Below are 16867 nucleotides of genomic sequence, written 5' to 3' on the forward strand. Positions count from 1 at the left end.
TTATTTTCATCATTCTATCATTTTATTAGTTTAATCAAGGTTTATTTGTGATTGAAAGCTGCTTTGAGTGCCCTTTTCCTTGGTGGAAATGGGCTGGGGGGAACGAGCCAAATCAATGCATCCTTATGAACCAGTAAAGAATCCTAGTCCAAGCAGAGGCCCGCGGGAGAGCCTCCACTACTTTCACGCCCCATTGTGAGAACCAGCTCTTTATTTTCTGCTCTCTTACCTGTTACTGGCAGAGAAGAGGACCTCCCCTGTCAAGTTTGCTCAGGAGTCTTTGGCGAGGGACTTTGTCAAAAGCCCTTCAGACGCTCCAGGTCATGCTTCTTCGCCTAAGACCATTCAAAGCAGGGTGCATCCTCGCCGAGCTGAACCTTGGACTTTGAGAAAGCTTTTTGCCAACTTACCAGGAATAAGCAAAACGGCCTGTAATCTCCTGGCTCCTCTTGGATCTCTTCTGAAAGATGGTGCTCTGTTGGCCACTTTCTGGAACCGAGGTCATCTTAGGAACATGCTGCATATTCTTGTTAGAAGATCAGCTGTTTCACTTCTGAGATCTTTGTGAACTCTTGCCTAGATGCCATCTGTACCCCGTGATTTGTTTTCAGTTTGATGATAAGTTCTTGACATTCATCTCTTGTCACCACTATTCTGCTTAGTTCCTAAGATTCTCTTCTTGAAAATGCTAGTCGAGGGGCAGGAATCTTGCCCTCCGTCTCCTGCAGGGAAGACACATGCAGACAGATCGTTTCAGCTTCTGTGCAACACGGGCTGCAGGAGGCGGTTGGCTGAACTTGCATGGCCCCCCCTGTTCACATGCCAGCACGAGCGCGGGGCTACCGAAAAGATTCACACGGAGTTGAGCACGTGCTGCATCCATCCCATTCCGCCTTCCCAGTCTGAGTCGTATCAGTGTCCTGATTTGCACAGAGTTCCCCGGGAGACTGCATCAGCCCGTTTTCTTCTATGGAGGAAAACTGGGCAAATGTGGAGAGATGCCTAAAACTGCCCTGTTGGATTGCGGCTTGATTTGCAGGAGTGTCCTCTTTGCATGAGGTGCACTGAGGGCGTAAGCGCAGGTGGGAATCTGGCATGAAACGAGTGGCGAGGAAACGTTTGGGCGATCCTAGTGGACTTGGCACGCAGACTCCTTCACCCCCTCTTAGCACTCCTTTAACTCCCTGGTTAACCAAAGGTCTCCTCTCTTTGTAAATGGATATGCACTGCCCAGCGCTTTGGGAATTTCACTTGGACTAAGCATCTTAAAAATAAATATACGTGACTGAATCCAGACTAAGTTGGTCATATACATATACTCATCTCACACGCTGAGTACCTCTGCCCATGGATTTCAATGGCCTGAAAGAGTGACTAGCCTTTTCTGGATCCAACCCAAAATAAACCGCACTAGCATTTTTTTATCTGGTTTCTGGTATGTGCATTAACCTACACCACTGAAGAGATACAAGAATTTAGAAGGTATGAGATATTAAAAAGTACTAGCATTTTCAGGTTTGTCGATTGTTTAAAATGTTGTAGATACATGCATGTATCTTTGTGTGCAGCCTATTTATATGTTTGCAGGGAATTTTTAAAAATAATATATCCCACTGTTTCAAGCTTTTAAAATCATCTAGAGAACATTGGCTATTGGGCAGTATAGAAATGCAATCAATAAAATGAAATGACTGCAGACTGAGCCTTACCCAGGTCTTTTCCTGGTCATTGGCCTGACCCTCCACCCCTTTCCACACCCAGAGCTTGTATGCTCGCTCTTTGGACACCTTGCAAGCGGGAAATAAATAAATGCAAACAGATCATTGGCTTCCTGAATCTGTGAGTCCTAGAAACCGGCCCCTTTAGAGCCCCTCTCCTCTCCCGCCACCCACTTTCTGTGTGCTGTACCAAAGATATTGGATGGCAAAATTTCTGAGCACTGGATGGATGCAAAATTAATTTAGTTCAGAGGAGCTGAAGTGAAGCAAAATGAAAGGTAACTAGCATGCTGCAGCCAGCAACAGGCGAGGTGTGTGTGGCTCTAAGACGGTTAATGGCGTCTTCCTGGTCAGAGCTGTTCACAGGAACTGGAAGGGGCGTCTGCAGCGTGGGACCGTATGCCAGGCGACTGCCTCCCGGGCTGCACGCCACACCAGCCGCCGGGGGGAGCCCGGCCAGGAGGCGCAGCGCTGGCGTCCCCCACAGCCCGGCAGAGCGGCTCGGGCTAGTGCTGGGAAGCTCCCTCCGTGGGCCAGAGAAGCAGCTCTCCACGCAGGAGGTTCGGCTGCCCCGACACGCCACTGCGCCAAGCTGCGGAGCTGCCCCATTGGCTTTTAATGGACCTGCAGCACAGAACTGTGGGCTGCATGTGGTTCTGCCTCATCCATTTCTAGCAAATGCACGAGTTCAGTTCCGGCAGTAAAGTCTTCATTGCTTGTGATAATGGACCAAGTGCAAGGGAGGCAGCTGGAGACGCTCATTCCAGGTGCACTGTCTTGTAACATCGCCAGCCTGGGGAGGCGGGGGGGGGGCTCTCCGGCGCTTGGCTGCACAGCTTCATGGGGAGTGTTCTCGAACGCAGGGGACGGAAAGCGACACCGGGCCCATCGCACCTCGAGCGGGGCCCATGTGGGCGGACCAGCCAGCCCTTCCGCAGCCGCCCTCTGCAGGAGACTGTCCCCTCTGGGAGTCCCGCCGCGGTGCCCGAACTGCTGCCGGGAGACTCGAGAAGGGCAGGGCTGGCAGGCAGCCCATCTTCCCCATGGGAGCTCTGGCAGGGCTTCACCACGCCGTCTCCTGCTTCCCTTTCTGGAACCGAGCTGTGTGCGGACGCAGGTGGGTTGCCAGCCCACCCACGCCTCCCCAGGGTGGTCTCTTTCTTTCCCCAAGAAGCCCACTGAATAGGAAGTGCACCTCATCTCTTGAAATGAATGCAAGCTACGTGGCCTTTGGTTGGCAGCACCCGGAGGCACCGTGAGAAGCAGCATCTCCTGCTCACATCCACTCAGAATGGACCGTTCACTGAACGACCAGGCAATTTAGCCCAAGCAGGGATCCACTGCATCAAGCCGGGGAGACCTGGAGCTGCGAAACAAGCCATCGCAGGTCATCCATGCGAAGGAGAGTTGCAAGGTGCTCACAGGTCTCACTCGCGGAAGATCTTCTTGCCCTCTTTGGAATTGTCCCAGTTTGTCCATACCAGGGCCTGCCAGACTTGCTCAGTGCAAGAGCCCCATGCAGGGAATGGGAGGAGTCTGAGGCGCCCCGGCAGCGGCCACAGGCAGCGCGTGGCAAGCAGGCACCTGCGGGTGGCGGAGATGTTGGTGCTGAGAGGGGCAGTTTGGACCTCCTGGTGGCCGGGTGCTTGCACCTTCTGGCCCGCCTGCAGCTTGGGTTGCAGGGCCCTGTGGCCCTCATGGCCCCGCTCCTGCTAGTGCTTGGCTGCCCGGCTCCACGCGGGGAACGAAAGGCGCCGTTGTTCTGGCGCGCCTTCCCGGGTCAGGCAGATTCGGACTCACCAGGTGAGGGGCAGGCCTGGGAGCCAGAATTCGCAGGCTCTGAGATGGGAGGAGCGGAGGGTTATCTCAACTGCCCCCCCACCCCAAAGCTGTTCAGGTGGATGTTGAGAACGGTCAGGATGGACAGCTGCGGGGGGGGGGGGGGGAGAAAACTTCTGCAGGCGGCTGAGCCTGGAACGACTCCTGACCCCGTGGCACGATGTCAGGGGGGACCGGCTGGCCAAATCGAGAGGCACAGGATGCCTGTCGAGCGGAGAGGCGTGCCAGCTGCATCCCAGAGGGAGGGGCGCCAGGGGAACTCGAAGGAGACTCCTGGGAAGGAGTTGTGAGGGTGGGTTCAGCAAACCGCTCTGTGCATGCTCAGAGGCTCATTCCGTGTTGGCTGTGCTTCGTGGGAGCGTGCTGGAGAGCTTTGGCCAAAGGACGGGCTCTGTCTTGCGGGGCTGGCTGCGGGAGCACTGGCTGATGAGCCTGGCGTCAACCTGTGGCCCTCCAGCTTCCGGTAAGTCAGGCTGCTCCTGCGAGGCCCCCTGCCTGCACGCGGAGGGACTAGGAGCAGCGAAGGTGGCGAGTTTATGCGAAGACGGGGGCACGTCCCCCTTGCTGTTGCAGATAATTAATAAACAAAGCGCAGGGGGATTCCTGCTGCACGGGCTGTGATGACGGTGTGCCTGCAGTGCACTTGAGCATCACATGACCAATTTCGGTCAGACAAACGTCCCAAGCCGACCCTCTCTCGCCTCTCGCCGTCCACTTCCTCCCTTTCAGAGCGGGCCTCCTCGCTCTCTGCACTTGGAGTTTTTCTGCCCTTGATGGTTCCTGGTTCGTTTCTGTGGAATTAATTGGTCCCCAAATGAATTGTTTTGACGGGGCAATTTATCATGTGTTCGGGCTGACAGGCCGTGTGCCGGCGGAGCCGGTGGGCTGGGCCGGGCTGGGACGGGCGGTGTGTGTGTGCCGCGGGTCTCCCAGGTGGAAGAGGCCCAGGACGAGCCGAAGAACAGGGCGGGAGGGTGCCGAGGCCAGAGTGGCAGCATGTTCTGGGCAGCGGCTCCCCTCCCACCTCGCTGCGCTGAGCCGGAGAGCCCGGCTGTCTTCACCTGCGGGAAATGCCGGCACTGCCCTTGCAGAGTCTTGAGGCGGCTGTGCTGAGGGTGCGGCCGACGTTCCTCGGGAGGCCTGGGCGAGATGTCCTGATACTCTGGAGGCAGCCCTGGATTAGCACAGCACCGGCCTCGCCCCGCTGGAGAAGGACTTGCTGGGATGCGCTTTCTGTCTCTTCGGCATGATATCGCGACAGCGGGTTCCAGGTCAGGAGTATAAATAGTCAGATGTACATTTCTAGCATGCAAATTGGTAAGTCCCCCAAAACTGGAGCTTCCATTTTTGAAAGTGTGTGTTCTCAGCATTTGGATTTCTAAGCTCAGATTCCAGAACGATCCACTGACCTATTCATCATTCATCTTTATGGCTGACTGGCAGACACTTTCTCCTGAATGATGCCGAGCTGTGTGCTCTCCCCAGCTGGATGAGCACATTCGCCGATTTCCACCCAGAGCTTAGTCGGTCTTGCTCTAGTCTCCAGACTGATGCTCAGCACTGTGCTCTGTGCGAGGCTCTTGGGGTGCCTTCTCTTCACTGAGGGAACTGCGAGGAAGGAGTTGAAAGCGAAGGGCGAGGGAATCTCGCAGAGGGTGTTGCTCAAAACCGTAACAGTAGCAGCCGGGCTTGAATATCTTCGCTTGTTCTGTTATTTATATGTAAGTCGCTCAGGTAGACATTGTGCCTAAGAAGCGGCAAAAGAGATGCCACATAAATAGATAAATACTGCAGATCTGGAAAGGCAGTGCCAAGTCCGAGAAGTCGCTAATGCGGTTCACCACTAATGCCAAGAAAGCGACTGGGAAAGAAGGCTTCCTGCAGAAAATGGGAATCTGGCCCACATGGAAAGATGGAGAAAGAGCACAAACTCCACAGAGCACATGCAAGCAAATAATAACGGATGAAAAAAGGACTCTGGGGAGTTTATTGCAACTAATGTGAAGACCAGTAATGGAGACTGGTCTTCACACTGGATGACACCGAGCTAAAGCTAAGGGAGGCTGAGGAGACCGCAGAGGAGCGGCTCGGCTTATCTGAGTGGCAGGAGAGCGCAGTGCTCCCGGGCCGTGGCCCTCGGCCCCGGGCGCCCATCCCCTCCTGCCTGCAGCTGCGATCCATCTTCTATCACCCCCTGCAACCTTCCCGTCAGAGCAGGGAACGCCACCGCAGGTCTCCCGCTCCATGGAGAGTGCGCTCTTCAACCGTCCCCATGTGGCGGCCCTGTTAAGGCGGGAGCTGACCTTGGAAGAGATGCCTGGCTCTGAGGCAGAAGGTGCTGCTCCTTGGGAGGAAAGGATGGTCCCAACCCAGGACAGCTTCCTCCTCCTCACTGCGGGCCCGAGGGCTCAGGTTCCCTTAAGGGAGTCCCTGCGAGCGAGCGACCGCCGTGGGAAAGGCAGGCACCCCTGCCACCCTGGGCAGAGCTGGGCCACCTGCCCACGAGCTCCCCCACCTGTGATTTCCTTCTGGTTTGGCTCGCAAAGGATCCGTCCAACCGGCAGATGCACCAAAGTGTACACTTTACTGGTTTGTGCAAAAGATCCCAATCTGCCCATTGAGACAAGGGAGTGACACAAAACTTTCCATCTAAATGAACTAATTTTACCACAGGGATTCCCAGCAGCGCATGCCAAGGCGGGTGCAGCAGCTCTGCCTGATTTTTTAACAAGGAGTGAATGACAAATTCACATGACAGATCGGGGCTGATGGAACATCAGCATTTGACACTTTACAGGGGAGCATGAAATAAGCAATAGGCTGAGAAATTGAATTAGAATTTCTGAGCATAAGTGGCACCAGGAGGGGGAGAACACGGGAAGGTGCAAAGAGCCAGGCAGGGGCAAGGAAAGGGCCCAGCCCTGAAGAAAGGTGCCCCGGCTGCAGCCCTTCACAGCGCACCTGGGTGGGGGTGCTTGTCCCTGCTCTGACCCGCTCACCTCCCGCTCTTTCATCTTGGCTCTCAGCTTCAACTCAGATTGTGGCTGACCAGGAATCCTTCCTTTTGAGAGGATGCATCTGCCCTTTGAGATGGTGTTTTACAAAGGGCAGCCAGTCTTTTCCACGGCTCCTTTATTACTGTTACTTTTAGGTCTAAAATAGGTATCCTACAACCTGTCAGCCCCTTCATGGATCACTGCCTTGTCATGGCGAAGGAGCTTGCGTAGCTCAATGAAGCTCTGAGCTATGCCATGCAGGGCTACCCAAGATGGACAGGTCACAGCAGAGAGCGCTGACAAAACGTGATCCACTGGAGAAGGAAATGGCAACCCACTCCAGTACCCTTGCCATGAAACCCCATGGACAGGACCAAAAGGCAGAAGGATATGACGCCGGAAGATGAGCCCCTCAGCTCGGAAGGTGTCCAGTATGCTACTGGGGAACAGCGGAGGGCTAGTACTAGTAGCGCCAGAAAGAATGAAGCGACTGGGTCAAAGCCGAAAGGACACTCAGTTGCCGAAGTATCTGGTGGTGAAAGGAGAGTCCGATGCTGCAAAGATCTATACTCCATAGGAATCTGGAATGTAAGATCCATGAATCAAGGCAAGCTGGACGTGGTCAAACAAGAGATGACAAAACTGAACATCGACAACTTAGGAATCAGTGAACTAAAATGGACAGGAATGGGTGAATTTAATTCATTATGACCATCAGGTATACTACTGCGGGCAAGAATCCCTCAGAAGAAATGGAGTAGCCTTCATAGTCAATAAAAGAGTAGGAAAAGCAGTACTGGGATACAACCTCCAAAATGACAGAATGGTCTCAGTTCGAATCCAAGAGAAACCATTCAACATCACAGTGGTCCAAGTCTCTGCCCCAACCACTGGTGCTGAAGAGGCTGAAGTTGACCAGTCCTATGACGGCCTACAACACCTTCTAGAATTAACACCAAAAAATGATGTCCTTACCATCATGGGGGACTGGAATGCTAAAGTAGGAAGCCAAAAGATAACCAGAATAACAGGCAAGTTTGGCCTTGGAGTACAAAATGAAGCAGGGCACAGGCTGGTGGACTTTTGTCAAGCGAATACGATGGTCATAGACACTCTTTTCCAACAACCCAAGAGACGACTCTACACATGGACGTCACCAGACGGTCAACACAGAAGTCAGACTGACTATGTGCTCTGCAGCCAAAGATGGAGAAGCTCTGTACAGTCAGTAAAAACTAGACCAGGAGCTGACTGTGGCTCAGATAATGAGCTTCTTGTTGCAAAATTTAGGCTTAAATTGAAGAAAGTAGGGAAAAGCACTAGGCCACTCAGGTATGACCTAAATCATATTCCTGATGAATATACAGTAGAGGTGACAAATAGATTTAAGGAATTAGATCTGCTAGACAGAGTGCCTGAAGAACTATGGACGGAGGTTCGCAACATTGTACAAGAGGTAGCAACTAAAACCATCCCAAAGAAAAAGAAATGCAAGAAAGCAAAATTGCTGTCTGAGGAAGCTTTACAAATAGCTGAGGAAAGAAGGGAAGCGAAAGGCAAGGGAGAAAGAGAAAGATACACCCAACTGAATGCAGAATTCCAGAGACTAGCTAGAAGAGATAAGAATGCCTTCTTCAATGAACAGTGCAAAGAAATAGAAGAAAACAATAGAATAGGGAGGACCAGAGACCTCTTCAAGAAAATTGGAGATATGAAGGGAATGTTTCATGCAAAGATGGGCATGATAAAGGACCAAAATGGCAGGGACATAACAGAGGCAGAAGAGATTAAGAAGAGGTGGCAAGATTACACAGAAGAACTATTCAAGGAAGAGCTTAACATTCCTGATAACCACGATGGGGTGGTCACTGACCTTGAGCCAGACATCCTGGAATGTGAGGTCAAATGGGCCTTAGGAGGTCTGAGCAACAACAAAGCTAGTGGAGGTGACAGTATTCCAGCCGAGCTATTCAAAATCTTAAAAGATGATGCAGTAAAAGTGCTACACTCAATATGCCAGCAAATTTGGAAAACTCAACAGCGGCCACAGGATTGGAAAAGGTCAGTTTACATTCCGATCCCAAAGAAGGGCAATGCCAAAGAATGTTCAAACTACCGCACCATTGCTCTCATTTCACATGCTAGCACAGTGATGCTCAAAATCCTACAAGCTAGGCTCCAGCAGTATGTGGACCGAGAACTACCAGAAGTACAGGCAGGATTTCAAAGAGGGAGAGGAACTAGAGATCAAATTGCCAACATACGCTAGATCATAGAGAAAGCTAGGGAGTTCCAGAAAAACATCTACTTCTGCTTCATTGACTATGCTAAAGCCTTTGATTGTGTGGATCACAACCAATTGTGGCAAGTTCTTGAAGAGATGGGAGTACCAGACCATCTTATTTTTCTCTTGAGAAACCTATATGCAGGTCAAGAAGCAACAGTGAGAACTGGACACGGAACCACTGATTGGTTCAAAATTGAGAAAGGAGTTTGGCAAGGCTGTATACTGTTGCCCTGCCTATTTAACTTATATGCAGAGCACATCATGAGAAAGGCAGGGCTGGATAAATCACCAGTTGGAATTAAGATTGCTGGGAGAAATACCAACAACCTCAGATATGCAGATGATACCACTCTCATGGCAGAAAGTGAAGAGGAACTAAAGAGCCTCTTGATGCAGGTGAAGGAGGAGAGTGAAAAAGTTGGCTTGAAGCTCAACATTAAGAAAACTAAGATCATGGCATCCGGTCCTCTCACTTCCTGGCAAATAGATGGGGAAGAAATGGAGGTAGTGACAGATTTTATTTTCCTGGGCTCCAAGATCACCGCAGACAGGGACTGCAGCCAAGAAATTAAAAGATGCTTGCTCCTGGGGAGGAAAGCTATGGCAAATCTAGACAGCATACTAAAAAGCAGAGACATCACCCTGCCGACAAAAGTGCATATAGTCAAAGCTATGGTTTTCCCAGTTGCAATGTATGGCTGTGAAAGCTGGACCATAAGGAAGGCTGAGCACCGAAGGATTGAGGCCTTTGAATTGTGGTGCTGGAGGAGACTCCTGCGAGTCCCTTGGACCGCAAGGTGATCAAACCAGTCAGTCCTAGAGGAGATCAACCCTGACTGCTCTTTAGAAGGCCAGATCCTGAAGATGAAGCTCAAGTACTTTGGCCACCTGATGAGAAGGAAGGACTCCCTGGAGAAGAGCCTGATGCTGGGAACAATTGATGGCAAAAGAAGGAGGGGACGGCAGAGGATGAGGTGGCTGGATGGGGTCACTGAAGCAGTCGGTGTGAACTTAAGTGGACTCCGGGGGATGGTGGAGGACAGGAAGGCCTGGAGGAATGTTGTCCATGGGGTCGCGATGGGTTGGACACGACTTCACGACTAACAACAAACTGTCAGGGAAGTTGGTAGCCGCAGAAAATCCTTAACACAGGAAAAGCAAAAGAAGACCAAGGAGGACCCCAAGAGGAGCCAGGATCAATTCCCTCAAAGCTTTCTTTCGCAACCCGGCTCCTGGGTGCCAAGAGGCAAAGCCTCCAGAGCTTTTGAAAGACTGGCGCTGCCGCCCTGGGTGACGAAAGCCAGCGCTGGGGGGACCGGCACTTTGTTCACATGCTGATGTGCAGGAAGGCTGGCGAAACACCGATGGAAGGAACGCAAGAAAACCCCGCCGATGACGTTGCAGAATGGGAAGGGCTGGAGAGAGACGAGAAGGAGGCTTCGCCGGGTGTCATCGCTGTGTGATGGAAGTGGTGTGGTCACCGGGGGAGAAAGTGCAGAGGGCAAAGAAAATATCCCAAAGAAATGAAGAAAAGCCGTCCTGTACAAACAGGGTCAGACTTTAAAATATGCTTTAATTATTTCTGAGACATCAGTCAGCCTCACATGGGAAACAGTGGCCGTGCCCAGCTCAGTGCAAAACAGCTCCTGTTCATTACTGGTGTCGGTGGAAGCGGTTGGCAAAATCACTTGGCACTGTAATAGCTCCACTTCTGTGGGGCATGCGGAGGCCCACCTTTTATTGTAAATTAGATTTCCAAACATTTAAACATTCCAACATGTAATAGGCTCATTTGTTTCACTTAATTGTCAGCATAAGAATCGTGGGGGGGAATCCAATACCGATAAAGCTCCTCCTGCAAACGCCCTTTCCGTGCCCACGTTACCCCCTGCGGGGGACACCCGCCCGGCTGCCCCCTTTCACAGACAGGCGCGACCTTCCCGGCAGGGGCGGCCAGTGGATGAACGCCCACAGCCCGCAGCAGCGGAGCTGTTTGAAGCTCCAAACGGCGATTGTTAACTTGCCAGATTTAGAACTGGAGGCATGCAGCTTTCAGAGCGGCTGGGCAGCTCTGCCCGCCCCGCGCCACGGCCGGTCCAGCTGAGCCGGGCTGCGCAGACGGGCCGCGCTCCGCCTCCGCGTGCAGGGACGGCGATGCTCCCGGGCGGCACTTGGGCCAGGATGCTGGTCCCGAGGCGACCCCAAAGGAGGCGGCCGGCCGGTCCCGGGAGAGGCGGGCCGCGGGCCGTGCGCGCCAGCCCCTGGGGGCTGGACCGGGCCTTGGCGAGGAGGCGCTCCGGCTGGCGGTACCTGGAAAGGGGCTCCAGTGCGAGCGGCTCCCAGGGCAGGGCCGCCGGACCTCGCGCTCCCGAGCCGCGCCGGCCCCGAGCGGCCCGCCAGGGTCGGTGCCCGCCGTCTCCGGCAGGGTGGAGAGCCCCGCCTGGCCTCGGCGGCAGCGGGCAAGGGTGCCCCGAGGCCGGCAGTGCGAGGCAAGAGGAGATGCGGCGCGTCCACGTCTCGCGCGCCGCCGGGCAGACTTGGCACAGGCGCGCCGCCGCGCAAGCCTCCGTGCTCGTCCGCGCAGGCCGCCTGCGCCCTCGTAGCGCTCCTCCCTCGCCAGATCCGGCTGCCCTGACGGGGCGCCGCCGCCGGCCCTCCCAAGCGTCTTGCCCCTCCCGCGGTCCTCCGCCCCCCGCCCACGCAGCGCCCCCCCGCCCCCCGCGCCGCGTCTTGGCTGCAGCGCAGGGACGAGCCCGGCCGTGGCCCGGCCATCGAGCGGCGGGCATCCAGGGGTCCCGGTCGGCACCGGCGCCCCGCCGCGCCGCGCCGCGCGTCCTCTCGGAGGCGTGCCGCGCCGCCTCGGGCGGGTTTGCCGGGGGCCCCCCAGGCCCGGACAGCGATCCCGGGCCGCCTGCCGAGAGCTGCGTGGCGATACCCCGCGAGGCGCAGGCCAGCGCCAAGGGCGCGCAGAGCCGCCGCCCGCCCGCCCGCCCCGCGGTCCTTCGCGGTGCAGCTTCTCTCGGGGAGGGAGAGGCAGGTGGGGACGGGCCTTCAGCGGGCGGGAGCGCTCGCCGTCTCTGCTCAGCCGCACGCAGAACAATAAACACGGATTTCCCTGTTCGGTTCTCTTGTGTGGTTGTGGCCTTCGATATCCAATTAAACGGGCTGCTCTTTGTTCTGTTTTATTGGTCTGATTTTATATTCCCTTTTATTTTAGCGATTGTTTTTTATTGTTCTAATTGCAATGTTCTACGTTTTACTGTATATCTTTGTACTGCTGCATGTCACCCTGGGCATCACACTGAGACGGAAATCAGGAAATCAGCCAAGGAAAGAGAGAAGCTTTCTGCAAGTGGCCAGTCAGGGCAAACATGGGTGGCCGGAGTGAAGCGTGTTGGAACTGGGGATCTAATTTTGGATTACCTTCCCAACGCTTTCAGTACTTATTTCTGTGCTTCATGCGCACTGAATGGTGGGATCCCAAGTCCTGTGCATCACATGACCAAAGGCAGGAGGCAGTGGAAAGCCACTGGACTCTAATGTCTGAACCGCTCCACTCTTGAGGCACAAGGGTCACACCCCAACTTATGCTGGGCCAGCAGTGCTGGGGGAAGGGCCTCCCCACCCCTCCTTCCCACAGCACCCCTCCCCTCCAGCCCCGCTCCAGCCATGCAGAAAGCCCCGCTGCATGGAGCAAGCAGTGGGCTGCGGTGGGCTGGGGGGCTCCCCAGAATGCTGTGGTGGCAGGGGGGGGACTTAGGCAGGCAGAGCTGCTTCTCTTGTGGGAGGCAGATTCTGGATCAAACCACATTGCCTTGAACTATGAAGACCTGCATGGGAGCTGGCACCGGACTGCCAAATGTTGCAATGCCACTGAGAAATAATTTGGCCCAAGTCAACAAAACAAACACGTCCATTCGATCCACTAAAAGCAGCTCATTCTGAGCCATGGCTGATACCCAGGAATAGTATGCCTATCGAGCTGCTCATAGCAAGCGCATTTCGAATGCTGCAAATCTGCACAACCAGGCTGCTCTTCGGATTCCACTCTTTTATGCCTCCTGGTTTCGGCTTTGCTGCTGCTTCCCCACAGAGAAGCAACCCTTCTTCAGCCTAAGCAAGGACCGGGACAAGTCACAAAAGCCTGTGAAGACCTCGGCGTGGCTTCTGACGATGTCTGAGGATTTGGAAGTCCTTTCTGCTCACTGCCCCAGTGTAGAATTTGACTGTTTGGCTGGGGTTGTACAGTCCGTTGAAGGGTGCCCGAAGCGAGCTGATGGAAACATGCAGGAAAATCTGGATTGTCTCCTCCACCTGCTTTAGAACACGAGATTAAAGCCTCACATTAAAAGGTCACTGATGGAACGCAGTAACAGTGTTGCCAGTGTTTTAATTAATCAAAGAAGGGATGGAAATCTCCAAAAACAAGAATAAACAAGAGTGAAAATTAGAGAAGAATGCTTTAATCAATGCATCCATGTAATTAATGACAAAATTCAACCAGAACTTCCCTTCAGTGCTCTAGTAAAAAGAGAGTCAGGCCAGGTCCTGTGCAGAAGAAATTCCTGCCAATCTGTGCAAGAGAACCTAACTATTTCAGTTTCCCAAATATGAAAGAATTTGTTTCTATCGTGCTGTCAAGAGAAAACATGGCTTTAACTGAATCAATTAGCTGGGCTACACTGGGGCATGTCCTTGGTCCTTGATTAGAAGGGTAAAGCAGTTAATCAACAAGATGTCTTGGCAGCACTCATTTCAGTAGTTACTGCTTACATGAATACTTTTCCTCCGAGTGTTGCAGCCCAAAGGAAGCTCTCGCGAATTTTGCACAGCCGACCACAGAATCTGATCTCCACACGATTGCTCAGGGGTGTGGCTGGGTTACTGACGACTGCAGTTTTCGTCGCTTTGAAATAGCTGGCCTGGCTCTGCACCCTCGGTGGGGGAGCAGCGGTGCTTCCGCTCTCTGCGAAGCCTTCCTTTTTGAGGCCCCAGGGCACAATCCTGCTGGGTTTGCTGCGGAGCTATCGTTGCCTCAGTTTACGTATTTATACATATTGTATATCATCATTCCTCAAACGAGCTTGGGGTGGCATGCATAGCTACCCTTGCTCCATTTCTGCTCATAACAGCCCTGCTAGGTAGGTCGGGCTGAGTAACCCACAGTCGCTGGGAAGCTTAAGGGCTGAGCGGGGATTTGAAGCAGGTTTCCCCCAAAGCCCAGCCTTTATCCACAATGCTGCAGCGATTCCTCAAGGGTGTGAATTGCTGTGCCAGGAAGCTTCCACTGAATAATGAGGATGCTCTTTGATGCTTTACCTTGGGTGGTGCCATAGCAGGGTCTTGAACGTGATGGCCTCAGGGGTCCCTCCCAACTTGGCTGTTCTGTCATGCGGTGAGAACAGTGCGATCATGGGAAATCCTGGATCAAAGAGCGTCTAGGAATGCTCTGGAAAATTTGGCCAGGTTTAAATGCCACTCCTGATTACCTGCTTCTCTGGAAAGCAAGCCTCACCTTGGCATGGTTGGCATTGTGCGTGCTTTTCGCCTCTGTCTCCTCGGGGGCTTGCTTCCCCACTAATGGTGACCCTCTGCTTTCGGTCAGTCAGCCATGCCCTATCCACCGGACAGGGCTTGATCTATCCCCACATTCCTCAGTTTCTCAACCAGGACATCACGGGGCACTTTGTCAAAGGCCTTGCTGAAATCCAGGTAAGCCACCTCCACTGCATCTACGTGGGAGCAGAATCTTAATTTTTAAAAAGCCAAAGCAAAAAAAGGCAGCCATGTTATCTATGAGAAAAAGTTGAGGATCGGCATCCCTGAACATAATGGATTCTGCTTCCCATTATCCTGGACATCTCAAAGCTGAATCCATGAAAAGAAGACAGACGCAAGCAGAGAGAGAGGGAGAAGGTGCCGGGGGGGGGGGGGGCAGGAGAGGGGGAGAGACAGAAAGAGAGAAGAGAGGAGTAATGTTTTTAATGCCACAGTCTGACTTCAATTTTTTTATTTACCTGCCAAAAAGAACCCAAACCGACAAACAAAGTGAAGGATAACCAAGTCCTTGGCACAGAGGTCTGGAAGGCTGCCTGGATGGACAGAATGGCCTTGTACCAGAGGCCATTTTTGCTTGTGTGTGTGGAAACACGCATAGCTGGAACCCGGCCGGTCACGGCTTGGCCCTGTGACCGCGGCTGGCCTGGCCTGCGGTTTCCTCAAGGGAAGTGTGCCTTGCACACTGCCGCGAGGGACCCTGTGCTGAGGGCGGGTACTGACTTTGGAGAGACAGTTCAATAAAGGGAAGACAGTTCACCCTTTTTAAAGGAAGAGTCAAGAGGAAATGAGAGTCTTATTTGCCCGCTTTTTCTGTTTAATATCTTCACATCGGTCTGTGATTAACTCAGAATCTTCCTCTGTATTTCCATGTTTACTATCCATGGCTGAGAAAACATGCAACCGACCTGTCAGCCTAAGGGCTCATCACCACTAAAGTTGCTTAAAGAACATTTACAGGTGGCAAAAGGTTCTGTTGTAGCGGAAATCCCATCCCATCGCTCTGCGCCCTTTATGTGACCGGTCCTTAGGCAGACTCGCGAGGAGACGTGTTGGCCAAGGAGGCGTGAGCCTGTAGTCCCATTTCTCTGAACATGGAAAAGTCAACGCCATCAACTCTTCCCCACTCGAGTGAACTAGAGGACTTTAGAAACGTATTATACTATGGGAGGAAATGAAGAAAAAGAGGCCAGTAGAAGAAAGGAAAGCACAAGACGGCGAGTGACAGGAAGAAGGAGGCAGAGGGCAGCGTTGGCAGAAGGGTCTTTCTTCCCCAAGATTTCCTCCCAAGGGTGTCCAAGCTCCCAGCCAGTACCATGACGAGAGGACGCCAAGGGGCGCTGGGCAAGCAGGGAGCCAGAGGAGGCACGAGGTGCCCCAGCAAAGGTGAGGGGGGAACAGCCCCAGTTCTGAGTCCACCTGTTTCGGTGGGTGGCCATCCGGCAGCCCTCTGCGGGAGGGGAGCAAACCAAAGGAAGAGCAATGGAGGAAGACGTTATGGCAGCAAAAGTGGAAGAAGCGGGATACCTGGGCAGAGGTACAAAAGACACCAGCATATTTTCATTTTTTCCTTTTGCATAGATATCTTTCGTTCATTTTTGTGCGTTTTTCTTTCCCTGCATTTTATCTTTTCTTTAGGCTTAAAAATGTGGTGAAACACACACACACACACACACACACACACACACACACACACACACACACGTGCACGCACTACTGGAAGTTGCCACGAAAAAGGCCTTGTCAGGCTGAGTGGTTCCCACAGATTCTGAATTTGTGCTGTGCTTTATTGAACACAGAGCTTTGCTTTCAGTGAGCACAATGCGATTTGAGCAGTACAGACAGCGCGTTCTTTATCTACACGATGAGGTGAGCCGGTTTCAATCACTAGCATGATGAAGATGCAGAATGGGCTTATATACAAGAGGAATTGCCTTCACATTACACACATCACCTCCCTACAAAGCAGCCATTTCCCCCCCGCAAATAACAAAGTATTAATTAATGGATAGAATTTCTGCATTTTCAGCACAGTCCAGTCCCGGTGAAATCTAGTTGAGCAGTGGTGGTTGTCGCCTGCATAATGCCGTCACAGAATCCCCGAGCAGAGAAACTTCGCTGTAATCCTGTCTCACGATGCCGTTCCCCAGCCACGGCTCAGAGCAGCCGGGGCCAGTGCAGGGAGGTCTTTGGCAAGTGCGCTGGACACGCTCGCGGGTGGCACTTGAGGAGGGGCGCTGGCGGAGACGGAGGCCCGGCCCTTTCCCTGCACAGGGCGTCTCAGGCAGAACCGCTTCCTCGCCGCAGGACCGTGCCAGGCCAAAGCACGGTTTGCGCAGTGTCCTCTACCATCACACGTCTCCAACTGAGCCACACGCACTCCCCTTTTCTACCAGCTAAATGGGAGACAATGAATAAAAGGCCGTATTATGCCCCTTTTATTTGTGTTTGCGGGACCAGAGCATTTAAGC

The sequence above is a fragment of the Varanus komodoensis genome, unplaced genomic scaffold, assembly GCF_004798865.1.
Source record: "Varanus komodoensis strain SLA01 unplaced genomic scaffold, ASM479886v1 scaffold11, whole genome shotgun sequence".
In the NCBI taxonomy this organism is placed as follows: domain Eukaryota; kingdom Metazoa; phylum Chordata; class Lepidosauria; order Squamata; family Varanidae; genus Varanus; species Varanus komodoensis.